This window comes from Oryzias latipes, chromosome 2 (assembly GCF_053564925.1).
Source record: "Oryzias latipes strain Hd-rR chromosome 2, Olatipes_Hd-rR_3.1".
NCBI classification, from domain to species: Eukaryota; Metazoa; Chordata; class Actinopteri; order Beloniformes; family Adrianichthyidae; genus Oryzias; species Oryzias latipes.
In genome coordinates, this window is record NC_136238.1 from 2,904,716 (window position 1) to 2,924,134 (window position 19,419).

General features: G+C 40.5%; 1 long non-coding RNA gene across 1 annotated transcript; it reads left to right on the forward strand.

Moving 5' to 3' along the window:
* Positions 1-13,036: 13,036 nt before the first annotated feature.
* On the forward strand, positions 13,037-15,330 carry LOC144983665 (uncharacterized). The gene is made up of 3 exons (XR_013647431.1): positions 13,037-14,384; positions 14,464-14,594; positions 14,770-15,330. It is a non-coding gene; the product is annotated as an uncharacterized LOC144983665 (long non-coding RNA).
* The last annotated feature ends 4,089 nt before the right edge of the window (positions 15,331-19,419 follow it).

Here is a 19,419-nt window from a genome sequence, read left to right on the forward strand (position 1 = left end):
CCTCTCTGTTTACTTCAAAAACGAGCCGTCAGAGTTGTACATAAAGCCGGATATCTTGATCAGACAAACAATCTACTTTATCAATCTAGACTTTTAAAACTGTATGACCTTGTGGATTTTTACACTGCACAACTTTTATACAGAGCCAGCTGGATATCGTTACCATTCAATATCCAAAAACAGTTCTTAGATAATGAAGGAGGCTACAGACTGAGGGGATGTAGGAACTTCAAGATCAAACTGATAAGAACCACAAAGAAAGGTTTCTGTGTGTCGGTGTGTGGCACTAAACTTTGGAACCGTTTAAGTGATGAGCTCAAAAAATGTTCAAATATTCAAGAAAATGTATAAAGAAACTCTGATTTCAGGATATGACGATAAGAGGATTTAAGGATCAACAGCTGTTTGAATAATTCCAAATACGTGTGAACTTGATTGTGGTGAAATAATCAAAGCTCTTTTAATTACAACCAATGAGTGTTACATTGTAATGTGCAATAATGATTACTGAAAGGTTTCAATTACCTGTACAATCAATAAGCTATTGATTTTGTTTACTTGATCTGCAATGTGCAGCAATAATTTCTGGTTTAATCTTATCATGTGTTCTAATGATATTCAATTATTAATACATATCGGTACCATTATTGTTTCCTGAAATCATGAATGAATGTTTTCTGAAGATCATCAATCATTACTAGTCACTGGATTTTGTTACTTGAAGAGAATCTATCAGATCAGAACCGGATTTAAAACACTGTAAAACTATCAAATGAATGAACTCAGTAGGGGTGGGATTATATAAGCTTGCTTCTTCCCACTCCTTTTCAAGCAATAAATCAAACTCTACTTATACTTCAGTTAATGATCACTGTATTTAATTAAGAAAATGTGATTTAAGTGACATTTTTGTTTTGTTTTCTGTCTTTTTAATCTATGCATTTCATCATTTCTGTAATGAGTTTGATAAATATGTGTAATTTCTTTATTGCTTTGACTACAATGCTTGAAATAAATCAATAAATCAAATCAAATTTGCTATTTATTTATTTTTCGACCACAAAAAGTATCGATGAGTATTGTTAAAATACCGGATCGATAAGCAGTATCAATAAGAGGAGTAGTACCATTAAAACCTTAACGTTACCCGTCCCTTATGACTACAGAGTGATGACTGACCCCCCCCCATTCCCACCTTACCGTATGCTGCTGCTGAGACTCTGAGGCTCCTTTTTCTCTTTTTTCAGAGGTTCTCATGTAGATCTAGTCTGACAATAATCCTGTCCACAGAGGAATGTTTTCAGTCTAACTTTAAATGTAGAAACTGAGTCGGCCTCTCTTCCATGAGCTGGGAGTTTATTCCAGAAAACAGGGGCTTGGTGGCTAAACGCTCTACCTCCAACCGTACTTTGACTAATTCTAGGAACCACAAGCAGTCCTGCATTTAGTGAGTGAAGTGTTCTGATTGGATGGTAAGGCACTATGAGGTCTTTGAGCAATAAATAAAATAAAAACAATAAATCCTTGAAACCCAAAAAGATAAAGCCAAAAGAAAAGCCAAAAAACATGGAAGGTAGGGGAGAGAGGAGCTGCTGCGTGTGCACGCGCCGCCAGATGCGTGTGAATCAGACAGACAGACAGACGTATTAATTGTCCACTGGGGAAAGTTGTTTTCATAGTAAAACATTTCTTCATAAGCTACTGAATTATGGTTTTCATGCATATGCCTTTAGTTTGTTTTATTTTTCATAAAACAATGTATGGCGTATGTCTCAACCATTCAGAAAGCAACAAGAAATTACATTTGCTGATCAATTTCCCATTTCCACGTGGATTATTACCGACATCTGTAGCTTGTCATCAATTAAATGGAGGGAAATAAAATGCCCCATCACAATGCGTAATGACGCACAATGGCTGATCTTGCGCTCTTAGAAGATGTGGCAAATGGAAGAATTCGGAGTGAACGCATCTTTTGCCAGCAAGAAGACTTGCTGGCAAACGAGGACGAGTGGCTTATGAGCCGGTTCCCACTTCCTCGAGCCGTCCTATTGGACCTCTGCGGGCTTTTGGGCCCGGCGTTACAGAGGAGCAGTCGGAGGAACCACGCCGTGCCTGTCCCACTTCAAGTCCTAACAACACTAGGATTTTGATATCTGACCATTTCTTTTTTATTTCGGCCACGGTCCGAGGTTGTGAGGCTGCAGCATTTTCGGCGTCTGACACCGTCTGCCACTCACGTGCCTTTTTGGCATTAGTAATGCCCACACTGTGCCCTCCAAACAACACTTTTCTCTTCTTTTCCACCTCGCCAACGATAAATTCTACTTCACATTGAGTGAAGTTACGTTTTTTTCATTTCCTCTCTGTGTTTGCCATGGTTTTGCAATCAATGAATATTCATTTGTGGGCGTTTCACGGACTATTTATGGGCAACTATGGGCGTGTCATGAAGCCGCAAAAGCTGCGGAACATTTAGAATTGATTGTGATTTATTAAGGGAAAGATGCGTAGGATGTGCGTGCGCACGGTTTTATAAATCCGAATATTTCTGTGCGTACGCACGTCCTATGTTTCATCCGTACGCCACTTCTGACGCAAATCCTACGCAAAGTTTTAGAAATGAGGCCCCTGGTCATGAGTTCTTCAGGGCCAAACCGCTAATCCCAGTTCTTTTGGGAATCTGGACTCATTGTGGATTTCTCTGGAACACAGAGGGGGATTTCCTGTTCTAAAGGTTCTGAACAGGGTTCTGTTCATTTAGCTTTGCTGTTGGAAAATTCTATGTCTCTTTGACAAGTTGAATCAGCAACTTTGTTTTCCTTGAATCAGCAACTTTGTTTTCATAAATCAGCAACTTTGTTTTCCTTGAATCAGCAACTTTGTTTTCATAAATCAGCAACTTTGTTTTCCTTGAATCAGCAACTTTGTTTTCATGAATCAGCAACTTTGTTTTTATGAATAAGCAACTTTTTTTCCCTTGAATCAGCAACTTTGTTTTCATGAATTTTCATTCTCTGTAAAATATCTGCAGGGGGTTTAAACTTTCTACATTCTCTTGATTTGTGTCAGATCCATTAAAATGTGATCCAGATTTTCCTATTGAAGATTTTTTTACCCATAATTCAAAGTGATCTTCAATTCTCAATGAACAATTCAGTTTACACTGTGATGATGTCATTTGAAAATGCATTTCAATTTAGGATTCGAGATGAAGAAAAGCTATTTAATCTGATTAGATTTGAAATGATTTGAAATTGTTTATTTCAAGCATTCATGTAAAAATAATACACAATTACATTACAATCATCAGCTATACATTCATACAAAGATGTATTCAAATTAGGATAATTAGACATAAAATTAAATATTGCTTGAAAGGGAAGGTAGTGAACTTCTATAATCCACCCCTGTTCTACTGTAACCATTTTGTTAATGATTTATCATTATCCAGTTCATCACTTTTATCAGACAGAATTAAGTATCCTTTTGGATCAATAAATCACCTGACAAAGATGAATTACTTAATTATTATGTAAAAAATAAGTATTTGAGAAATCAACATGGCAAAAACAGATCAGTTATTAGGGAGCCGGTTTAGCTCGTGCTGGTTTGCGGCGCCTTCCGTCCGTGAAACCAGGGTTCGACTCCGGGCTGCTCCCTGTTCCCTTCTCTACCTCTGCCGGTTCCAAGCCCGGTTTGAGAAGGTTGCGTCAGGAAGGGCATCCGGCGTAAAACATTGCCAAATTTACCATGCGACTTGTTCGCTGTGGCGACCCCTGATGGGAGAAGCCGAAAGTGGAAGAAGAAATACAGATCAGTTATTCACAATATATGCAGATTATATTCATTAGAAAAACAATGCATATGATTAAAAATAATACTATATCAGTAAAAATGACATAACACTGTTTCAGAAATCTTCATAGCAAAAAATTGATCAAGTATCAAAAATTAAAAATATGTTAAAAATATGTTTCCTTTAGAAAAATCATGAATCCATTTTTGGAGCACCTGAAGTCAAATAATTAGAAATCAATAAATTCAACCATCTACAATAATTGACAGCGAATTCTTTTTATCCTCATATTCCCTTATTAATTTTTTTTTGTTATAAGGTAATTCTGTGAAAAAAAACAAAATAAGAAAAAGGGGTCCATGATTTGTCGATTATCCAAAAAAAATGACATGACAATGAAAATGACAATCAAAGCTTTTAATCAAACTGAAATCTATTGAAATCTAAACTTGTACTTTTTTGGTCAATAATTCAAATGAAACTCCTTTTTTTAACTCTCAGTTCCATTTCATATTAAAGTTATATTAAATCTACTGCATTTTCAATCACTGTCATGTTTTTAGATCAAGATTCAAAAGAAATTGCTAACCCTCCCCCCATGCATAATTCATTTTCATTTCCAGGTCTTCATGATTTTTCATCCAAAATCTCTCCTGAAAATGTCATCTGTCAGTGTCTCATCAGGGCGGGTCCCACCTGACTGAATGGACCAAGTTCCTGGACCTCCAGCTGCATCACTGCTCCTGAACACACTTTTCTGTCTGATTGCAGGTTGGAGAGATGCAGTTTGTCAAAGATGAGCTGTAAAGCTCTGGGCTCAGCTCTGGAGAAAAACCCGTCCAATCTGACAGAACTGGACCTGAGTGGGAACCAGAACCTGCAGGATCCAGGAGTTCTTCATCTGTGTGGTTTTCTGGAGAGTCCAGACTGCAGACTGCAGACTCTGAGGTCAGACTCCATGTTTCAGTTGTGTTCACATCAATATGATGAGTCCAGATGACTGACTGATGACATGACTACAGAGTGATGACTGACCCCCCCCATTCCCACCTTACCGTATGCTGCTGCTGAGACTCTGAGGCTCCTTTTTCTCTTTTTTCAGAGGTTCTCATGTAGATCTAGTCTGAAAACATTCCTCTGTGGACAGGATTATTGTCAGTCTAACTTTGAATGTAGAAACTGAGTCGACTTCTCTTCCATGAGCTGGGAGTTTATTCCATAAGACAGGGGCTTGGTGGCTAAACGCTCTACCTCCAACCGTACTTTGACTAATTCTAGGAACCACAAGCAGTCCTGCATTTAGTGAGTGAAGTGTTCTGATTGGATGGTAAGACACTATGAGGTCTTTGATATAGGACGGGGCCATTCCATGTAAGGCCTTATAGGTTAACAGGAGGATCTTGAACTTGATTCTAGAATCAACTGGGATCCAGTGAAGTGAAACTAACACAGGAGTGATGTGATCTCTTCTGCTAGTTCCTGCTAACAATCTAGCTGCTGCGTTCTGAACAAGCTGGAGACTTCTTAAGGAACTCTTAGGACACGCTGCTAACAAGGAGTTACAGTAATCCAGCCTCGACGTAACAAATGCATGGATGAGTTTTTCAGCATCACTCTTAGAGAGTATATTTCTGATCTTAGCAATATTGAACAGGTGGAAAAATGCAGTTTTCCACGTCTGAGATCTGTGAGCCTTAAATAATAAATCCTGGTCAAATCAAAGCTCTTCAGAACTTCTCTCTGGGTAAATGGTCTGGCTGAAGCGCTGATCTCCTCTGCCATGATCAAACTTGCTTCACTTTGTGATTCTGCACGGCTGAAAAGCGTCTGAAGTGTCTGATTCTTCATCTCTTCTGCTTTCTGGATCTTCTACTCTGACAGAAGAGGGATTGACAGAAAATGCTCTTTGTTCCTAATTCTGCCTCCAAGTGATTCTTTGTTGTGTTGTATGGTGTGCGCTTGTGTAGCTTGCTAGCTGCTATTTTCATCTGTGTTGTTGTGAGAAGTGGGCAGGCTGACTTTACTCAGAACAACAGAAGTTGAATTCGTCAGAGCTTGTTGTGTGTGTGACCTTCAGACAGACTCCAATATTGCATTGCTCTGTCATTTCTGTCCATCAAATGTGCCGTTAACTATCTGAACTAGTTCAGCAGCAGTCCTGGTCATGAGTTCTTCAGGGCCAAACCGCTAATCCCAGTTCTTTTGGAAATCTGGACACATTGTGGATTTCTCTGGAACACAGAGGAGGATTTCCTGTTCTAAAGGCTTGATCTTCATCCGAGCCAACTCGATGTTCTTGTAAAGCTTTCCCAACAGCCGTACTGTGCAAGCCTTGGTCATAGTCAGAGTTCTGAGGAGTCCTTCTCCTTGGGGATGAGGATCCCTCCGGCTCTCCGTCAGGATGTTGGAATCTCATTCTTTATCCACACAACTTTCATCAGTTTCCAGAGGAATTGCAGGACGCCTGAGGCATTTTTGTAGAGCCTATATGGAATTCCATTTGGGAGTGGATGCGGCCCTTGCCCTACGCACAATTTTAACCACTTCACTCCGCCTAGGTGGACTCATGTCCAGCTGGTATTCTGGTGTGCTCTGGTGGCATGTCAAGTGGGAGTGAGATCTCTTCAGAGACTTCCACTTTTTTCTTTTTTAAATAGACAAATTTGAAGGGATCTTTATAGAACCGTGATATTGTTTGCTACTTCCGTCTGCGTTTCTTCAGGAGGTTTTCTGCTCTTCTCGGTGTGGACAGCCTACCCTTGATCTCTTCCAGCAGAACGTTTATTTCCTCCTTTTCCTCCTCTGTGGCCTTCCCAGTGGCGGTTCTACACTAACTTACTCCCTGGGCGAGTAACCCCACCAGCCCCACCCGCACACAAGCAAAATTTGACAACATTCTATTGTGTTCCATCTTCTATTTAGCCATTTTAGACAAAAAAATGCATGAATTTTCTAGACTCGTATTACAGGGGGGTCAAACTCAGTCACACAGGGGGCCTAAATTTAAAACACGCTTTAGGTTTTGAGCCGAAGAAGATAAACATTTACTGAACACACTAAAGCTAAACTTTTAAACCTTTTAAACTGAACTTTTTGAACATAAATATGAATAGAAACAGGAACATTATTCCAGAATAACTCAAGTTAAACCTTAAATAACTTATTTTGTTCTCCATAGAAATATATTCCTTCAAAATTATACAAATCTGAAGATGCTGCAGAACAAAACAAACAAACCTGGAAATATTAATAATAAGAAATTACAAATCAAATCGTTGCGTTTTCTTTGCTCTTTTATCATTTTTTAGAGCTGGACTCCTGCTTCATTTTTAGCAATAATTTCTTGTTGTGGGACGTTATGTGTGAGTCTTTGTGAAACATATGGGAGGGATTGGATCTAAAAAAAACTTATTGTGAATTTTATTTTTAGGTGTTATCAAACATTATAAACTAAATCATAGCACTCATCAGTGGGATTACTCCAAACATATTTGACATTTTCCTAACTTTGTGCTACACCAACAGTAGAAATCCTCCAAAAAACCTCCATCCATAAAAAATGGTCTGCGCCCACCACCCCTCCCCTTCCCTTCCCTCTGACACATGCGGCTCCAACTCCATGACGACAGCGCACAGCTGCGGCCTACAGATGATTGTTGGATAGAAAAAGACTCCCAATCACCTGTTAGTGGGATTCAGCCTCCGGTGAGTTGCGCCCCCCAGTCGAATTTTTTGACTCATTATGTTCCAAAGACTACAGCAAAGAGGTGGGGGCGCAAGAGTCTTGCAACAGAGGGCGGTGGTCACGTGCGCGTCGGGTCTGCTATGTCGGAACGGGGAATTGTGGGAAATGATCCTCATTGCCTGCTTTAGTCTGAATTGGTCTGCCTAATTTCTTTTCATGTGCCTGTTTTACGTTGTTTCACTCTGAGTTATTTCATCCTTTTTTTTTGCACCATAAGTGTGAAGAGGGAATAGAATGAAGACATTGTTAAGAGTCTGATGTGTCAAAATAAGAGCGAAAAGTGTCGGCAGCTGCAGGCATGTCAAAATAAAAGCTAAAATCTGTCTCTTCGAATTTTGTAGCACATTATGTGAAACGCAACGAGCACGGAAAATGCCGCCCCCTATGAAGTCCACCTGGTCCACCGCCCACTTCGCCCATATCAAAAACCGCCACTGGGCCTTCCTCCACTGTTTCTTAAGCTGCCGCCTCTCATTAACTAGCAGGTCTATTTCTTTTTGCCTTCTGGATTTGGTGGGGATTTTCGGGGTAGATCGTTTGCCCTTGACCACTCTGAACCGTTCCAATCCGTATGTGAAGATGAGTTTCCCCATTCTCTCCAAATTTTTTCATGGTGTTGCTCTGACCCCCTTCAAGAATACGTTGTTGACCTCCATCCACAGTGTCTTGTCGCAGGACTTCGGCCATTTGACTAATGGCCTTCGCCCTCAATTGAGGGGTGCGACGTGTTGGCTTCTAGTTGTTCTCCTGTGCCTAGTTCTTCCTCCTCGGGGACAGGAGTGTTGATGTCCAGCAGACTGTGGTGTGTGTCCTACTGCTGAACTTCAGTCGACTGATTCAACCTACTTCTTAAAAAGTAGTTATCGATGCGACGCCCTGTAGTCCCTTCGTTAGGCACTTTTTCCTGCCCTGGTGTATCTGCAGGCCATGAGTAGTGGTAATTTAAACTTTGATTTGTTTTGGTCAATAATTCAAATGAAAATCCATTTTTCAACTCTCAGTTCCTTTTTATATCAGTTATTTTAAATCTACAGCATTTTCCTTCACCTTTTATGTTTTCAGGTCAAAATTCAAAAGAAATTGCTAAACAGCCCCCCCCCCCCCCCCCCCCCCTTGCATAATTCATCTTTATTTCCAGGTCATTATGATTTTTCATCCAAAATCTCTCCTGAAAATGTCATCTGTCAGTGTCTCATCAGGGCGGGTCCCACCTGACTGAATGGACCAAGTTCCTGGACCTCCAGCTGCATCACTGCTCCTGAACACACTTTTCTGTCTCATTGCAGGTTGGAGAGATGCAGTTTGTCAAAGATCAGCTGTAAATTTCTGGTCTCAGCTCTGAAGAAAAACCCGTCCAATCTGACGGAACTGGACCTGAGCGAGAACCGGAACCTGAAGGATTCAGGAGTTCTTCATCTGTGTGGTTTTCTGGAGAGTCCAGACTGCAGACTGCAGACTCTGAGGTCAGACTCCATGTTTCAGTTGTGTTCACATCAATATGATGAGTCCAGATGACTGACTGATGACATGACTACAGAGTGATGACTGACCCCCCCATTCCCACCTTACCGTATGCTGCTGCTGAGACTCTGAGGCTCCTTTTTCTCTTTTTTCAGAGGTTCTCATGTAGATCTAGTCTGACAATAATCCCGTCCACAGAGGAATATTTTCAGTCTAACTTTGAATGTAGAAACTGAGTCGACCTCTCTTCCATGAGCTGGGAGTTTATTCCATAAAACAGGGGCTTGGTGGCTAAACGCTCTACCTCCAACCGTACTTTGACTAATTCTAGGAACCACAAGCAGTCCTGCATTTAGTGAGTGAAGTGTTCTGATTGGATGGTAAGGGACCATGAGGTCCTTAATATAGGATGGGGTCATTCCATGTAAGGCCTTATAGGTTAACAGGAGGATCTTGAACTTGATTCTGGAATCAACTGGGATCCAGTGAAGTGAAACTAACACAGGAGTGATGTGATCTCTTCTGCTAGTTCCTGCTAACAATCTAGCTGCTGCATTCTGAACAAGCTGGAGACTTCTTAAGGAACTCTTAAGACACGCTGCTAACAAAGAGTTACAGTAATTCAGCCTCGACGTAACAAATGCATGGATGAGTTTTTCAGCATCACTCTTAGAAAGTAGATTTCTGATCTTAGCAACATTGTACAGGTGAAAAATGCAGTTTTCCACGTCTGAGATCTGTGAGCCTTAAATGCTAAATCCTGGTCAAATCAAAGCTCTTCAGAACTTCTCACTGGGTAAATGGTCTGGCTGAAGCGCTGATCTCCTCTGCCATCATCAAACTTGCTTCACTTTGTGATTCTTGTTTCCGTCTCGTTCAGGACGTCCAAAAATGAAGTGTGCAGAAATTAAAAGACACACAAGAGTCTGCATGAATGTTCAAACCTTTAGCAAAAGGGGAGAGGTGGAGAGGTGTGGCTGTCCGCTCTTTCTGTCTTTAAGGCAAAAAGGCTTTTTTATTATTTAGTAAGGGAAGATGAAAACATACTAAATACGTCATCAGAATTGTGTGTTTGTGTCTAGTCTGCATTGCAGGTGTCGTGGCTCCATAAACACCCCAGTACATAAAGAAACAGAGACCAAAGGTCAAAGACAGGCCTATTGGTGACCTCTGTACAGACAGAAAAAAGAGAAAACATCAGTGAGGTCAGTGCGTGTAAACCAGGAGTGGGAGTGGTCCAGTTCAGCCAGGGCTACGAATGGATTAGGATCAGAAACGGTTGAACAGCTCCAAATATTATTTACAGCGGGTAAATTGGTGGGTAATTTACCGACCCATCATCTGTGGTGCTCTGAGCCCACAGATGATGAGGCTGTCAGTCAATTAAGGCCTTCATCAGGGGAGGGTCAGTCTGTACACGACCATGATGGAGAGTTTCCTGAACGTGTTCTAGGGGGGCTGTGTCCTCCCTCAACCATGATGTGATAAGTCTCTGCTATGGGAGAAAACCAGACTTGGGACATCTGGGGCGTTTTAACACTCCACCAAATTCTTTAAACTGATGTTTGGGACGCACTGTGAGGGAGGGGGGTACTTTATCAGCTGACATCAGAAACCACGCCCTGTGAGAGGGTGTGAGCTGAGCTTCTCCTATTACTGTCCTTCTGTTAGGGCCTTCGTACCAGGTTTTCTCATTTCTATCTTAAGAAAAATCATGTGAGGGGGGTCAGACGGGGAGACGTAGGGCTCAAGGCTGGAGATCCAAGGTTTCTACACCAGAAAAGCTGACAGAATACCTTCATGCTCTGTGGTTTCTGGATCTAAATCCCCAGTACCAGTCTGCCAGTGGCTCCTCTGTTGGACCAATCAGGAACTGCGTCTCATGAGTGAGTTCATCCACTCAGCAGTGGAGTTCCATCTGGTAGAGTGACTGTAATCCAGAATGGTGGAAATGTACCAGTGCTTGTGGTTTATGAGGGCTGTGTAGATGTGCACAGTGAAGGGCAGGATTAGGACAAATTCAACCACTAAGCTTTACTTGTGAGCCTAAGAAATGTTATTTATATATTTAATTGAATTTGACTTTATATTTATTTATTTAGTTTTGCTTTCTTTCTAGCCTCTTCCAGCTGTAACTCAATTAAACGTTTATTGATGTCTTCTAATTTATTTTCTTCCTTTTGACATTAAAGGTTTAATCCACAATTGTTTCTCCCTTTCAGGTTCATTTGTTAAAGTTTGGTTGTTAGTCTGAGTTTGGTAGTTTCAATCCTATCATCATACAGTCATAGTCTGCAGAAACATTAGTTGTGTAGCTAACATTGTGTAGACACCAGCACTGCACAGACACTCCTCTGCAGCATTTGCAGTCCATTCTAAACAAAGCGCTCTGACTTCATCTCCATGAGAAACTCAAGGCTGCAGACCTGCAGCTGAGGAGAGGCTGAACTCTAGGATGTGTGTCCAACAATATGACTGATTATAGTTTCTGAATGCATCGTCAGTGGACACAATGAATGGAAACATTGTCTGTCCTATTGTCCATTATTTTAGTCTTATCATAACTATTCGTATGTCTGGAAAAGCTGGGTGTGAACTAACAGCATTTCTCTGCAGTGATTCCAGATAAAGTTTCCTAACAAATATAACATTTCTCTGCAGAAATGACATCATCCGTTGTAGAATCAGAGATTCAGGAGCCTCTAATACTGCAGCGTTCTGTTCATCCGCAATAGTTGTGTTGTTGTGTTTATTTATGTAGTATGTGTGTGTGTGCTGTGCGTCCACCATCCTGTTCTATCAGCAGTTCCCAGACAAACCTGCTTTGTCACACCTCCCTGTCCTGAGTGCATCTCATTGTCCTGTTTGTTCTGACCCCCCCAGAGGAAGACGTTGTCTTTCTTCACTGCTCTGTCCTGTCAGACGTCATCAGATCCTCCTTGCTGCGTTTCATTTGCTTTTGAATACGCTGGTTCCCCAATCACCTGGACCTCCTGCTGGTCCCAGAGACTCCGCTTCTCTTTATCTACCTTTAGCCATGTCACCAACACAACTCCAACTAAACACACAATTCACACACACAACCACAAATGGTTTGTTAAAACGCAGACAACGCAAAAGACAACAGTCCATCACTTTTAACACGATAAAAACTTCTACACAAAAGCACAAAATACACAACACAACACTGAAGTATCTGAACCCCTAAACAAAATGAACCATTTCACTGAAATGAATCCATTAGGATGTTCACCTCCATATTCTGCACGGGTGATCTCTTCTGCTAGTTCCTGCTAACAATCTAGCTGCTGCGTTCTGAACAAGCTGGAGACTTCTTCAGGAACTCTTAGGACACGCTGCTAACAAGGAGTTACAGTAATCCAGTCTAGACGTAACAAATGCATGGATGAGTTTTTCAGCATCACTCTTAGAAAGTAGATTTCTGATCTTAGCTATATTGAACAGGTGAACAAATGCAGTTTTCCACGTCTGAGATCTGTGAGCCTTAAATGATAAATCCTGGTCAAATCAAAGCTCTTCAGAACTTCTCTCTGGGTAAATGGTCTGGCTGAAGCGCTGATCTCCTCTGTCATGATCAAACTTGCTTCACTTTGTGATTCTGCACGGCTGAAAAGCGTCTGAAGTGTCTGATTCTTCATCTCTTCTGCTTTCTGGATCTTCTACTCTGACAGAAGAGGGATTAACAGAAAATGTTGTTTGTTCCTAATTCTGCCTCCAAGTGATTCTTTGTTGTGTTGTATGGTGTGCGCTTGTGTAGCTTGCTAGCTGCTATTTTCATCTGTTGTGAGAAGTGGGCAGGCTGACTTTACTCAGAACAACAGAAGTTGAATTCTTCAGAGCTTGTTGTGTGTGTGACCTTCAGACACACTCCAATATTGCATTGCTCTGTCATTTCTGTCCATCAAATGTGCCGTTAACTATCTGAACTAGTTCAGCAGCAGTCCTGGTCATGAGTTCTTCAGGGCCAAACCGCTAATCCCAGTTCTTTTGGAAATCTGGACTCATTGTGGATTTCTGTGGAACACAGAGGAGGATTTCCTGTTCTAAAGGTTCTGAAAAGGGTTCTGTTCATTTAGCTTTGCTGTTGGAAAATTCTACAATGTCTCTTTGACAAGTTTTCATGAATCAGCAACTATGTTTTCATGAATCAGCAACTTGGTTTTCCTTGAATCAGGAACTGAGGCTGTGTCCGAATTACCGCCCTAACCCTTATATAGTGCACTATATAGTGCGGTCGCCATTTTGTAGTGCTGTCCGAATCTACAGTTCAAAAATCATGTCCACTAGAAATTTCCCAGAATTCTCTACGAAAAACCAGTGTGGATCGATGCTCACTCGATCGGCGAATATTGTCCAGAATGCACTGCGTTCATACCAGAATGCATTGCGTGTGACCCACAATACACTGCATTTGAATTATTCGAAGATGGCGGACGATTGCGCGAGAAAGAGGACTTAAAAATGTAAGTATATTTAAAAGTATCAAGTATCTGTTGTAAAATATATTTGTAAATATGTAAGATGATGTGTGTAATATGTTATATTCCTCAATCGACTATCTACATTGTTTTGAAGCTCATCAATTTCGGTAATGCTAAAGCTAACGCTAGCGCGAATTAGCGCCGAATGCTAAAAACAAACGCTGTTGATATTACATAAAAAATGAGTGAGTTCTAACCGTAGTAATAAGTTATTAACACATTTTTTAAATGTGATAATATATATGTAGGGACAGACGAGGATAAGGAAAATCTGTTCCATCTGTGGATGGAGAAAGATAGCCTGTTTGTTATCAGGCAAGCTCGTGCCGGATGGGAGTAGAGACACTTGATCAGATTTGTATTTATTTATCATTAAACTGTAATCGTTGTCATGTTGGGGTAAAGGTTGTTGTTGAAAGAGGAGAGGAGGAAAGAGCACGAAGGGACAAAGAGTGACAGGAGAGTCTGTTAAGCTTACCTGAGTTTAAAATATTGTTCACAAAATGTAACGTCGTCATTGTTTTTGCAATTTGTTTAATAAATGCAGGAACAAAAATGAATTATTTACATGCATTATTTAAATCTGAGCCATTTTTAACAATCTCAAAAGAATTTTCATATAACATTTTCGTTTTATATGTTAACATTTATTTTATATATGTTAACAATACTCCTGGTCTTCTAGAGTCATGTGTGTCACAGTTGGAGCTGAAAGGAAAGCAGAGATTTGTCCTCGCAGACGGACTCCACTTTGCTCGTCCTGCATGTTCCTGATGTCAACCTGCTGTGGCTCAACATCTGTGGCTCCCAGCAGTCCCCTTCGCTGATGCACAGAATGTGCAGAACTGAACTGCAGGCAATGATTTTCATTGCAAAGGTTGGTTTTACTTCCAGTGCCCCCAGAAATATTGCTCTCCTCCTCATCTTCATAATGCCAAATGCTCTCTCCACCACAGAGCGTGTTCTGGAGTGGTGCTGGTTGTAACGGGCCTGAACCGCATTCCTAGTGGGTTCCCTGTAGGGTGTCAGCAGCGTGATGGGATGTGCAATGCAGGGATACCCACCATCACCCAAAAGGATCCTTCAGGTGGGTAATGTTTGATTTACATAAATTTGGCTTTTACGTAGAACCTGTGAACTGTGGACTGATCCTGGATTCCCAACAAAAATATCTATAAATTTGGCTTAGAGTCACATACAGCCTGCAGTTGAATGGAATAAAAAAGCTTCCTGTTAAAATAACAAGCTGAATTTTCTTTTAGGGCCTTTATTCTTATGTGGCAGCCATCAATGCTCCCTACGACCTTTTGGAAGGTGGAAGACCAAGCGAGCTGCTATAAAACCAGAGGTGACTAATGGCAGTTCATTCCCACTGGATGCTGGGTGACCCTGCTCATCAGCTGGAGGATCCGGTCTGCCGTCCTGTGGACAACGTCGCTCACAGTGGACCGTGGCGTGTCAAAGGCCCTGGCTACCACACTGTATGATGTGCCACACGCCAGCCAGAAAAGGAAGACCGGGACTTCAGTCTCCTGTGTGCCCCCCCACCCCCCCAGGAGTGTGAGGAACCCGAAGCTGCTCCACCAGATGCTCAATGGTCCTGCGGGTCAACCGAAAGTCTGGTTTTGTGTCGGACTGAGCGTCAGCATAGAGGGCCAGGACAGAAACCTTTATGTTGGCAAAGCAGTAGAGACGTGGAAGACCCTGTAAAATAGAAAAATAATTATTTCATTGAGAAAATTAAATCTGATTTTTTTTATGTTTCATTTTATTCTGATGTCTTACATTTTAGTTTATGACGTATTTATAAATACTGGAAAATTTCGTGGGTTTTTTTTGGCTGGGTTTTTGGATTTTTATATAAATATTTAAAAAGTAAAAAAAAAAGTATTTTTGTTAAAAACAAGTGATATGGTTTGACTCTGAATAAAAAATACTAAACTTAGATCTCACAAGTGTTTCATGTAGTTAGACTATACAGTTCATAATCCAGTGTTGAAAAAGAATGTTAAAAAGTCTTACCCAGCAGACTGTGTAACTTTGAGTATAATTAGTAACAAATGCTTAAATTGAACTAATAAAAAAACTTAAAGTTTAACTCACAAGTTGTTCAAGTCTGGTCAGGGGCATCCAGAGGAAATTTTCTGAGACGTCTGTTCCTCCTCCTTGCCGTCCTGTGATGCTGCATATCTGCTCGTTTTCGGTTTGATCCCATGAAAAACGGTTGAATTATTGCCAGGAACACGGACAGATTCATATATAAAGCTATTTTCAGTAAGTTAGAAGATAAAACTACAGAAAAAAAAGCCTCCTCGCAAGAGCCCGTAAATCGTTCAGCGGCACAAAAATAAATATTGCCATGGACTAATGACTTGAGGGTTTATTTATCAACAAATACATAAAATCTACACCAATGTGTTTGTAATTTTATTATTTATAAATCGGCCACATTTTCCATGATCAGAACACAGCACAGGTAGCTCTAATTATAAAGCTTGCCCTGGACGGCTCCCTCCCTCCTCTCCCCCTATACGCGATTTACGCAGCCGCGTAGGGCCCCCGTCACCACCAGGGCCCCGAAGTGCCGAAAAAAATGAAATAAAAAAAGAACCAAATCTGGCGACCCATTTCATAGAGCTTTCCATACCAAAGTGTGCTCTGAATGTTGTGCAAAAGAAAGTTGCCCGCACTTTAATGATCCCCCCCTTCAACACACCTGAACCAATCTGGCAACCCAAATAATGATGTTACGCCACTCTTAGCAACAATTGGTCAACATCATTGTCAGAACCTGACGCAGTGTGTATTTACGAGTGCATTTTGTTTTAATAAAGTTGGGAAAAAGAAAAAAAAAATGAGTGCATTTTGTTACAAAAAGCGACAACAAGAGAACTTAATGCCACAGAGACTTTATCCATCAGGAGCTGAAAAAGATGAAGAGCTTCAACATCAATCACAAGGTAAGTTTGGAGGATGTTGGGGCCGTATTTTTTACATTATCCAGTATTTATGTGCAGCTGCGCAATTTACGTAAATACTAATCGATCCGAGGTGAAGAAGATTGCACATAAACGACCCCGTTTTGTCGTAATTAATTTCCATGGAAAACTCGAAAATAATTCTGATGCCCAAGTTTCCAAGATGAGGGCGAACATGACCTAAACGGCGGAGAGTAGAGAAAAGTAAATAATGACAACGGTAATGGCTGATAAATGTTTTAACTCACGTTATCGTGTTGTTTCGTTGTGTTGCTACACATATTTAGTGTGTTCTGCATTTTCTGGTTTATGTCAGTATAAAAACTGCTGTTTATCTATTATAGACAGTCAGGTAGTCTGACTTTTTCAACAGTGTGTCTTAAAATCTGGCATTAGCATAAATATGGAGAATGAAAACTGCCAAATACAATTAGGAAATAAATGTTCTCATTTATAATGCTCTGACTCTATTTTAAACTGTGTGCAATATTCATGCTGTATGTGCAATATCCATTCTAATGTGGAATACCCACTCGTGCAATATTCACCCCACTCTACTGTACAGTATTTAAGTATTTATGCCTTATATAGCTCCTTATTCTTATTTTATTTTATTCTACCTTTTTTATATCGAGAGTTGCTGGAAAAAATTTCATTGTGCTCTGCAGAATGATAATAAAAAAAAGATTCTGATAAATGACAAACAAAATAAATGTACTAATTTTAAAATTATGAATATACAAAATAATAACTAAAGAAGTGTATAAATGGTTATATTTCCATTTATACTCAAATTAGTGTTTACATTTATTATTTATAAATGGGTAAATTAATTTCTTATTTGTATTTTGCAGTTTTGGTTCTACGTAGTGATGATGTTTTGCACAGTTCCGTCTCAGCCGACAGTCTCTTCTGCTCTCAAAAAGTATCAAAAAGTATTGGAGGTGGTGCAGCGTCCACATCCCAAGATGTTCCTGACATCACTGAAGATGTGATTTCAGGCAATTAATTAGCTTGTAAAGTAATTTTAAAAGAAATGTCTGCATAACCCCTTTTTTTTCATAAACAGCAGCTGAAAAGTATGGAGCCCCCAGTTGTTCATAACTAAATAAATAAATATGATCTTGAGCAAATATACAACCAAACAATAAATCTCTCATAATTATATAAAAAGATCATGAAATTGTGAAAAACCTGCACACCGATTTTAAATGAGCTATTATATAATTAGTAGTATTCTGCTATAGTTATTTTATTAACTTCATCATTAATTATTGTATAATAATTCTTGTTGTTTAGCTGCAGAAGAAACTGCTGTCACCACATCTTCTGCTGAAAGGGAAAACATTGATGCTGCTAGTAAGTTCAAATCCACCCCATATGGAACCTATATCAAACTTTTTGTTTCATTACTACTTAAAAGAAAGTCATACATTTGCAGACACACACAAAAGTGAGGGCACTTCTTTCCAACATTCTGCTTCCAGCATCACTGTAACTGTTCTGTAGATTTGTTTGGACTCTTTGACTTTTCACTGTTTGCTTTTATTGAAGTTATGTCTTTATGTTCCAGAGACTCCAAGAGAGGCGTGAATGAAAGAGGAGCTACTGGATCCAAAATTCCACACACCTCAAATCCAATTGGTCCAGCTGAATGGCCAACCACACTCTCTGATCCAGAAAGAGGTCCTTTTCAGACTGAGAAAGACTCTGACTTTCCAAAAACCCCCTCAAAATCCCCCTCATTGAGCTGTTGTGTTCTTTATTTTGGATTGTTTTATTATTTTATTGTCTATTAAGTTGCTGTTTTTAATAAGTTGGAGTTTTGGGAATGTCATTTGTTGAGTGCCCAATGTTACATTAAAAAATAGATATATCTATATATACACATTTGTCATTCATATTTTTTTCTTTTCACTTTTAAAATTGGTTTGGCCTCACTAAATGTGCATCCAACATGCAGATAATATACTGTGTTCAATTCTTCTGCAGCAACAATAATACATTCACAAAATGTAGTAATAGAGAGATTTCATTTATATTACAACAACAGTTGTGTTTTGTTGGTGATGCCGATCAGTTAGAGGGCCCACTAATTACATTTCGCTTAGGGCCCCCAGAAGATCAGGGCCGGCCCTGCCCACACAGCAGAAACTGGACCAGGTTTTGAAGAATTGAACCGTGTCCTTATTAAGGACGGCAAGTCCCAGGGTCCTGAGGGGCGTGACGTCACCAATGACCGCGTCAAGCAGAAAACGAAACCCGGAAGAAAACACAGCACAGAAGCATGAGAGATGGCAGCACGCCGCTCACCAAACATTCCGGCGATCACGGCACTCAATAAGGCCGATACATGTCCCGATGGATCGCCACTGACAACCCAAAAGCTGCAGGACGCTTCTCCGTAGACACGCAGCAGAAAATGCGAAAACCGCAGCTCCAAAGACGCCCCGGGAGCCGGTAGCCGAAAAAAGAGCGGCATACGCGGGGAGACGGACCCCCCCCGTAAGAAGGGAGATCCAACAATCCGAAAAGAACGGGGGGAGAACATCAAGACGCAGAAGGAGAAGGAGAACAGCGAGCAAGGAGAACCGGCAAAGAACTCAGTGCTGCAGTAAACAAGAACGAACAGTTTACACACCTGGACTTAAATTTGATGCTGCACAGGTGAGTTGATTAACTGAACCGCCCTGGGGGAGTGGCCTAAGTAACTGCCTGCATGAGATTGACTGCCCGAAATGCTCCAAGGTCGCCCACTCTCTGTAAAATATCTGCAGGGGGTTTAACCTTTCTATATTCTCTTGATTTGTGTCAGATCCATTAAAATGTGATCCAGATTTTCCTACTGAAGATCTTGTACCAATCATTCAAAGTGATCTTCAATTCTCAATGAACAATTCACTTTACAATGTGATGATGTCATTTGAAAATGTA